The 8,130-nt window shown below is 46.9% G+C and overlaps 1 pseudogene; it reads right to left on the bottom strand.

Annotated features, from left to right (window-relative positions):
* Nucleotides 1-3,602: 3,602 nt before the first annotated feature.
* Nucleotides 3,603-4,798, bottom strand: LOC132213940 (cyclin-A1-like; annotated as a pseudogene).
* Nucleotides 4,799-8,130: the final 3,332 nt, after the last annotated feature.

The raw sequence follows: 8,130 nt of genomic DNA, 5'->3' as shown, positions 1-8,130 counted from the left end.
GGCCAGTAATCTTTTATTCAATCTTTTTATTTGTGTATTTTGGATATTCCATCCTGCTTGCAAAAGTCTCCCAAGGGTATACAAATATTCTCACCTAGCTGGTGTGGCTCAGTGGTTGAGCATTGACCTATGAACCAGGAGATCACGATTCAATTCCCGGTCAGAGCACATTCTGGGGTTGTGGCTCCCTCATCCCCAGCAGGGAGCATACAGGAGGCAGCTGATCAATGATTCTCTCTCATCATTGATGTTTCTTTCCCTCTCCCTTCCTCTCTGAAATCAATAAAAATATATATATTTAAAAAAAAATTCTCTTACCATTTTCATTTGTCATACTAACAAAAATTAAAGAATGGTAGCACTAAGCATTAGTGAGAGAGTTGGGAAAGGATATTCTCATAGCCTATGGGTAGGAATGTGAGTTTTTACAGCCATTTGAAAAGAAACCTGGCTATAACTGCTAACATGCAAAGTGCACATATCCTTTGTCTCAGCAATCCCACTCTGGGACATCTTTTTTTTAAAAAATCCAAAAAAATCCCATTGGTTCATAAAAGTATACTGAGAATAGAATGAAGAAATAAAATGGAGTCACTTTAGCAAACTGACAAATTACTGAAATCAAGTAGGTTGAGGTATGAAAAAATGATTCTATTCTTGCCTGGAAACTTAAAATTTTGATTTTCCAGTCCTGCATCGATGCCTGGGTAGACACCAAATCTCCAGATAACCTGAAGAACTAAGGAAAGAATGTTCCTGTATCTAGACCACCTGTCATTTTAGAAGATTACCATCTCAGACCAATCCAGAGGCTAATTATACAGAGCTGATTCTTCTCAAGAATGTACCCTTTACCTTTGTCGCATCTATTAAAAAATGTTGGCATCACTCTAAAGGGACACACGGTTATTGTGAAGGTCCTCAGGGGCATCCTGCGGAGGAACTTCAATCACATCAATGCAGAACTCAGTCTCATGGAAAGAAAAAGAGACTCCAAATTGACAAGTGGGGGAGAAACAGAAAGGAACTGTGGACTATTTGCACGATCTGTGGTCAGGTACAGAACATGATCAAGGGTGTTAACCAGGCTTCCATTACAATATGAGGTCTACGTATGCTCATTTCCCCAACAGCCTTGTTATTCAGGAGAATGGTTTTCTTGTTGAAATCTGAAATTTCTTGGGTGAAAAATACATCCATGGGGCTTGGATAAGGTCGGGTGTTGCTTGTTCAGTACCTCAAGCCCTGAAAGATGAGTTAATTATTGAAGAAAACATTGACCTTGTATCAAATTCAGCTGCTTTGATTCAGCCAGCCACAACAATTAAAACAAGGATATCAGAAAAATGTTAGATGGTAAAGGGAACAGTTCAGCAGGCTGATGAATAAGAACTAGGTTGTCCAGCTGCAGAAACAGCAAGATGCCACATGATTCCTCAGACTTATTTTTTGTATTTTTAAAGATGCAATAAAGCCTTGATTGGTTTGGCTCAGTGGACAGAGCGTCGGCCTGCGGACTGAAGGGTCCTGGGTTCAATTCTGGTCAAGGGCATGTGCCTCGGTTTCTGGCACATCCCCAGTGGGGGGCGTGCGGGAGGTGGCTGATCGATGTTTCTCTCTCGTCAATGTTTCTGGCTCTCTGTCCCTCTCCCTTCCCCTCTGTAAAAAAGTCAATAAAATATATATATATATTTTAAAAGATGCAATAAAAACCCTGAATTGATTGGGTGAGGGGTGGGAGGGGGGATAATGTACTCTGTTTTTGTTTTGTTATAAGGCAAGTTGTTAATCATTTTTTAAATGTTAAAATATTTTACAAACTACCAAATGTAAGAGAAGCTAAATACATTTTTAAAATGTCATCTATATTGTAGTGACACTAGTTGATCCAACCTGCAGAAACCTAAAAAAATTAGAACCAATTCTGTTGATCTGGAGGTTAAGTTCTGAAAGTGCTTTAGTTCTGAAATTTATTGTAGAGGAAGAACTGTAGGTGGTTCCATAAGAGATACATGCATGTACTTTGAAGCTGTATACTTCTTCCTGCTTGCTGAGGTCAATAGGGTATATCAAGGCTTGCTTTATGTAGCTCACTCAGGCAAGGCACAATTTCACTTAATGAACAACCTATAAATGCTGCAAGAGTGTTTGGCCAGAAGCATCTGTTCATAGTACAGTTTGCCAGGCAATAAGTTGCTGCAGTTATCAAGTAGGAATATATTTCAAGAATGGGCCCTAGCCGGTTTGGCTCAGTGGATAGAGCATTGGCCTATAGACTGAAGGGTCCCAGTGCCGGGAGCCGGTCCATCCTTGCTGTTTCAAGGGACCTGGCATATATGGCATACTTTTCTTTATATGTTTGCTCACCTTCTTGGCGTTGTGTTTTAACCAAGGTCACCTCTCCTAGAAAGGTTGAATCCCCAGGTAGGGATTTTCCCCTGAAGTTAGGGAGGGAATAAAACCCCTCAACTAAGTGCCAGGCGGGTAATTAATCCCTTTAACTATGAACAATCATGCTTAAACTACATAATCTTTTCTCCCTGGAATGGAGATAAGAAACGCCCTAACCTTTGTAATAGAGATTGATAGGATTGAATCAACTGGTATAAATACAGTTGTAACAAGACAGAAACACACAGAACTCAGAACACAGAACTGAGAACACAGGGCTTGGAAGACAGGACCAAGAGAGACAGAGCCTAGGCTCAGAACCTACACAGAACGTTCTCTAGAGACAGAAGAACTTCGCTGGAGAGAGCATGCCAGAAGATCCTGGAGAGGGACTGGCCTTGGAGCCTAGAGACAGAGCCTAGCGGGAGAACATGGCAAGGGATCCTGGACTGAACCTGACTACAGAGATTGGCAGGAGAACCTGACTGGAACCTGGACACTGAACCTGACTGGAGAGCCTGGACAGAACCTGGCTGGAGAACCTAGCGAGGGAACATGGCTACAGAACCTCGCTGGAGATCTGAAGCACAACCTCTCTGGAGATCCGGGTTAGAGATCCTGGCTAGGCTGCTGATCAACTGAACGCTGTCTCCATGTCATTCCTTCTTCGCCGACTCCGTCCACACCTTTGAGGAACCCCTGGACCCGCTGGGGCTGGACCCCGGCATCCCAGGTTCTATTCTGGTCAAGGGCACATGCCTGGGTTTCAGGCTTGAGCCCCAGTAGGGAGCGTGCAGGAGGCAGCTAATCAATGATTCTCTCTCAAGAATGATGTTTCTATCTCTCTCTCCCTCTCCCTCTCCCTCTCCCTCTCCCTTCCTCTCTGAAATCAATAAAAATATATTGAAGGAGGAGGAGGAGGAGGAGGAGGAGGAGGAGGAGGAGGAGGAGGAGGAGGAGGAGGAGGAGGAGGAAGCATGGTTCAGCTTCAAGTAGACTCAGTTCTGCTCCGTACTTGGCCAGGTTCTCAGTTTTGACACACACTCTTTGCCTCCTTAAGGAGAAACTGATTGATAGTTGGCACTGTTAGATCAAAAGCTAGGACTTTAGCCCAGGCTAGTGTGGGTCCGTTGGTTGGAATGTTGTCCCGTAAACGTAAAGGCCTAGGGTTCGATTCCTCGTCAGGGCACATGCTCTAGCTATGGGTTTGATCCCAATCAGGGTGCCTAATGGAGGCAGCAGATAGATATTTCTCTCTCCCTCTCCTTTCTCTCTCTCTAAAATCCACTTTAAAAATAGTGTTTGCACCAAACACTATTGGCTCAGTGGTTGAGCATTGACCTGTGAACCAGGAGGTCGGGTTCAGTTCCCTGTCAGGGCATCTGCCCTCTTGTGGGCTCTGTCCCGTGTGAGGTGTGCAGGCGGCAGCCAATCAATGACTCTTTCTCAACATTGATGTTTTATCTCTCTCCCTCTCCCTTTCTGAAATCAATAAAAATATATTTAAAAAAAAAAAAAAAAAAGGCCAGGACTTTCAGGAGCAGTAAGGTGTTCCACAAAATAGTTCTCGTTTTGTGTATCATCAGTTACACAAACTCGTCTACTTCAGCTAGATATTTCTTCATATTCCGAAGCCAGAATAGCTGCTGTTCCTACAAGCTGCAATTTCCTTCTCAGAACAAACATGCACAAAAGAAACCTGTCCAGGAAGTTGACAGCCAGGTAGAGAGTCTCAGCTCGAAGCTTATATTCTTCTCTGGCCTCGCAATCGGCCTGTCCACCAGAGTCATTCGCAAGCCTTCTGGCTTTTTCCTCATGAGGTACACTTTGGGCCTGTATCTTATTTCAGCTTTTCTAAGGCACTGATGAGTTTCTCCAGCATTTCCAGTTGCACTTATCACATCTGTACCAAAATCTGCTGCATCTTCAGACTGGGAATGGAGAACTGAATCTACTAGCCTAGGGGAAACTGTGCTAAAATCCAGCAGGAAGTGAAGGTCTGACTTAAGTGTTTACTGTTGTCTACTTCATACACATCCTCAAATGCCGTCCCATCTCTCCCTGGGCAGCTGTTTCTGTCCTCTTGCTCAGGTTCATCCGTGTAGAGATCAAATCCTTGCTTGGCTGGCACATGGACCCCACAGTCAGAGTGCTTTCCTTCCGGCTCGAGGGAAGACATTTTCTGATCAGAGTAACACCTGAGTGTTATGATCCCTGCCACAAGTCCTCCCGTGCTGCCCATTTTCGGTTAGCACCCCTGGCACCGTTCTCTGCGGGGGTGGCGGGCGTGGGGGGTACAGGGAGGGGAATGCTGGCCGAGCTAGGCTCTGTTCATCATCTGATAGGCATCAGGACCTCGGGACACTGGAGCCAGGACTACTCTGCTCTTGGAGCTGCTGAAATGCATTACTTTAGTCTCCACAGGCTGCTGCAATCACGCAAGGAGAAACAGACAAACTGGATTAGTCAACCTCTTCCACCCAGGGGCTCCAAGGATGTGCAAACCTCCAGGAGGGAGAATACTAAGACATATGGTCTTCCCTGTATTTAGGATTGGAAGGAAAGAATGTACTCCTTACTATAACGATTCTTAGCTTTGCTTTCTCCCTTGGAACATTCTGGGTATTGCCTAGTTGTGTTTCTGGTTTGCAAACCCCAGTCCCTTGAATAAATCTTTGTCATTTATTTCTAGCCAAAGCCTGCAGATTCTGTTTGAGTTAATTTGACAGTACAAATGTTAGGACAAGGGTCTCAAGGTCTAGGCAGTTCTTACTAAATACTATCTTGCTAAATGTTAAAATGTAGCACAGTATTTCGCAGATGCAGCTTTAAACAGGATGAGCTCGATAGGAACTCAACAGGATGAGTGTAGCCAACGGCAAAGACATCAATGTGTAGTTGACCAAATAGTGTATATAAGCAATGGCTAAGCCTCCCTTCAGGAAGGCGGAGCTTTGGATGTGAATCCTGTCTTTTTTTACTTGCTCAGTCAATAAAACTACCTTTCAAAAACCACCTCTCTTCCTTGAGCAGAACATCCCAAGCAGTGAAGCCCTTGAGTTCAGTAACAAATCCGGCAACTCAGTGGAACTCTCTCAAAGGGACGCCCTCTCAGACTGGTAATGGGAGGATGCTTGGTGAAGCAGTGGGCAGCAGCAGCTCGTCCAGGCCTTCCTTGCTTGTGCCTCCACTGGATGAGGGATCTGTTCTATAGGAGACTCCCGCTTGGTACCGACCCCTGGAATGGCTGCTTGGTCTGCCTCGACAGTGAAGCAGAGTGGCCACCTGAACCTGCTTTGTTCGGTGCTTCCAAAGGGAGGTGGGTCGGTCAGCTGCTGTGGTGCTTTAATTAGTGTTTCTATTCCTCGTCTGGATATCGGGTTATCAGAAGCAGACTTTAATTTCTGGTGCTCTGTTGGTTTCAGGCTGGTTGTGTGACACTGATTTAGGCACCCACCTAAGAATCACTTGAGGGTTGAGGAATGCCTCCGGAATGCCAAAATATCCTCCGGTGACAATCTCTGGTCTGGTTGTCTGGCTGCCAGGGAACGCTGGGATAAAGGTTATGAGATCACTAGGGGCCCAGTGCACGAAATTCGTGCACGGGGGCGGGGGGAGTGTCCCTCAGCCCAGCCTGCCCCCTCTCACATACTGGGAACCCTCAGGGGATGTCCTAGTGATGGCTTAGGCCCGCTCCCTGCTCCCCTTGGGGATAAGGCCTAAGCCACAGTCTGGCCTCCCTTTGTGGGAGGTGACCGGGCTGATCAGGGGAAGGCACCAGCCCCATCACCCCGCTGCTGCAGCCACTGCCACTCACCACAGCCAGCAAGGGTTTTTCATCAACACGGACTCCAAGTCCCTTCACCATGAAAAAATGACAACTTTCTTTAGGCATTTTCAAGATGTGTCTTTCATAGGATATGACATTTATTATTTTTTTTATCCTCACCTGAGGATATGTTTCCATTGATTTTTATAGAATGTGGAAGAGAAAGGGAAAGACAGAGAGAAACATCAAAGTGAGAGGAACACTTTGATTGGTTGCCTCCTGCATGAGCCCTGACCTGGGCCCCGGCCAGGGAGGAGCCTGCAACCTAGGTACATGCCCTTGGTCAGATTGAACCCAGACCCTGCCATCGGCAGGCCAAGGCATTATCCACTGAGCCAAACCGGCTAGGGCAGGATATAACATTTCTTAGCCCTCCAGCAGCAGACCTTCGTTTTTTTTCGCCAGGAGTGTGGTGAAAAACCCTAGATCACCTTTTTGGATTCTTATTACCCAAGTTACTAAGAATATTACCAGTGGCATACAGGGAGCTAAGCCAATGAGTGGTCAGAAAAGGTGTTTCCTCTGTAGTTCACACCAATCGCCAGCTTAGGCACACCCCCCCGCCCAGGCCTGACACCTCTGGCCCAGGCTTCAGGCCTGGGCAGGGGACCCCCATCTCCCCCCGATCACCGGCTCCGCCCTCGCCCAGGCCTGACGCCTCCGCCAAAGGTGTCAGGCCTGGGCAGGGGACCCCCAGACCCCTCTGATTGCCGGCTCTGCCCCCCACCCAGGCCTGAAGCCTCCGCCAGAGGTGTCAGGGCTGGGCAGGGGACCCCATCTTCTCCTGATTGCTGGCTCTGCCCCCCACCCAGGCCTGATGCCTCTGAACCAGGCATCAAGCCTGAGCAGGGGACCCCCAGGCCCCCCCAATTGCTGGCTCCGCTCCACGCCCAGGCCTGACTCCTCGGCCAGAGGCGTCAACCTCCATCACCCTCCGATTGCCGGATCGGCCCCTTGCCCAGGCCTGACGCCTCTGCCAGAGGCGTCAGGCCTGGGCAGGGGACCCCCATCTCCCCCCGATCACCGGCTTCTGGGGCTGGCCTGCTGCCCAGGATGGCGGCTGGTGCTGGCAGCTGCACTGTCCCGCCCTGCCTGCAGTATGCAAATTAGCCGCCATCTTTGTTGGCTGTTGATTTGCATATTGTGCTGATTAGCCAATGGGAGGTGTGGCAAAGGTACGGTCAATTACCATGTTTGTCTATTATTAGATAGGATAGGACAGTGTCTACCACCCTTAATTTTTATCTTGCAGGAGGTGGATTTTGTTCTTTGTGTGTACATTTGCATTTGCCTTGTCTTATATGTAAAAGTGCAGCTATGGGAAACTCAAATTCAATCCCCTAGGGCAGTGATGGCAAACCTTTTGAGCTCGGCATGGCAGCATTTTGAAAAACCCTAACTTAACTCTGGTGCCATGTCACATATAGAAATTTTTTGATATTTGCAACCATAGTAAAACAAAGACTTATATTTTTGAAATTTATTTTATATATTTAAATACCATTTAACAAAGAAAAATCAACCAAAAAAATGAGTTCAAAAATGAGTTCGCATGTCACCTCTAACACGCATGTCATAGGTTCGCCATCACTGCCCTAGGGAGCCCCTTAGGGTGCATCCTCCAGAACTGGATACAAAGAGCTCTATTTATTTACTTAAAGAGATGAAGATCTTATACAAATTAATATAACAAATGGATCATGTAGGAAACTGCCTGTCCTGTCTTAGGCAGCCTTGCTTTAGGCTGGGAGTCTATGGTGGGTTTAGGGGGGCACTGTTTTTTAAGTACAGATTCTTTGCTTCTTAGGGTTCAGCATTCCCATGATAGGATCATTTACTTTACACACAAAAGCTTCTCCCCTGCAGCCCCCACCCTGCTTCTATCCAAGGAGTGCACTTTCTGGAGCACC

The sequence above is a fragment of the Myotis daubentonii genome, chromosome 12 (assembly GCF_963259705.1).
Source record: "Myotis daubentonii chromosome 12, mMyoDau2.1, whole genome shotgun sequence".
Taxonomy (NCBI): Eukaryota; Metazoa; Chordata; class Mammalia; order Chiroptera; family Vespertilionidae; genus Myotis; species Myotis daubentonii.
This window is presented reverse-complemented; position numbering and strand designations above follow the sequence as displayed.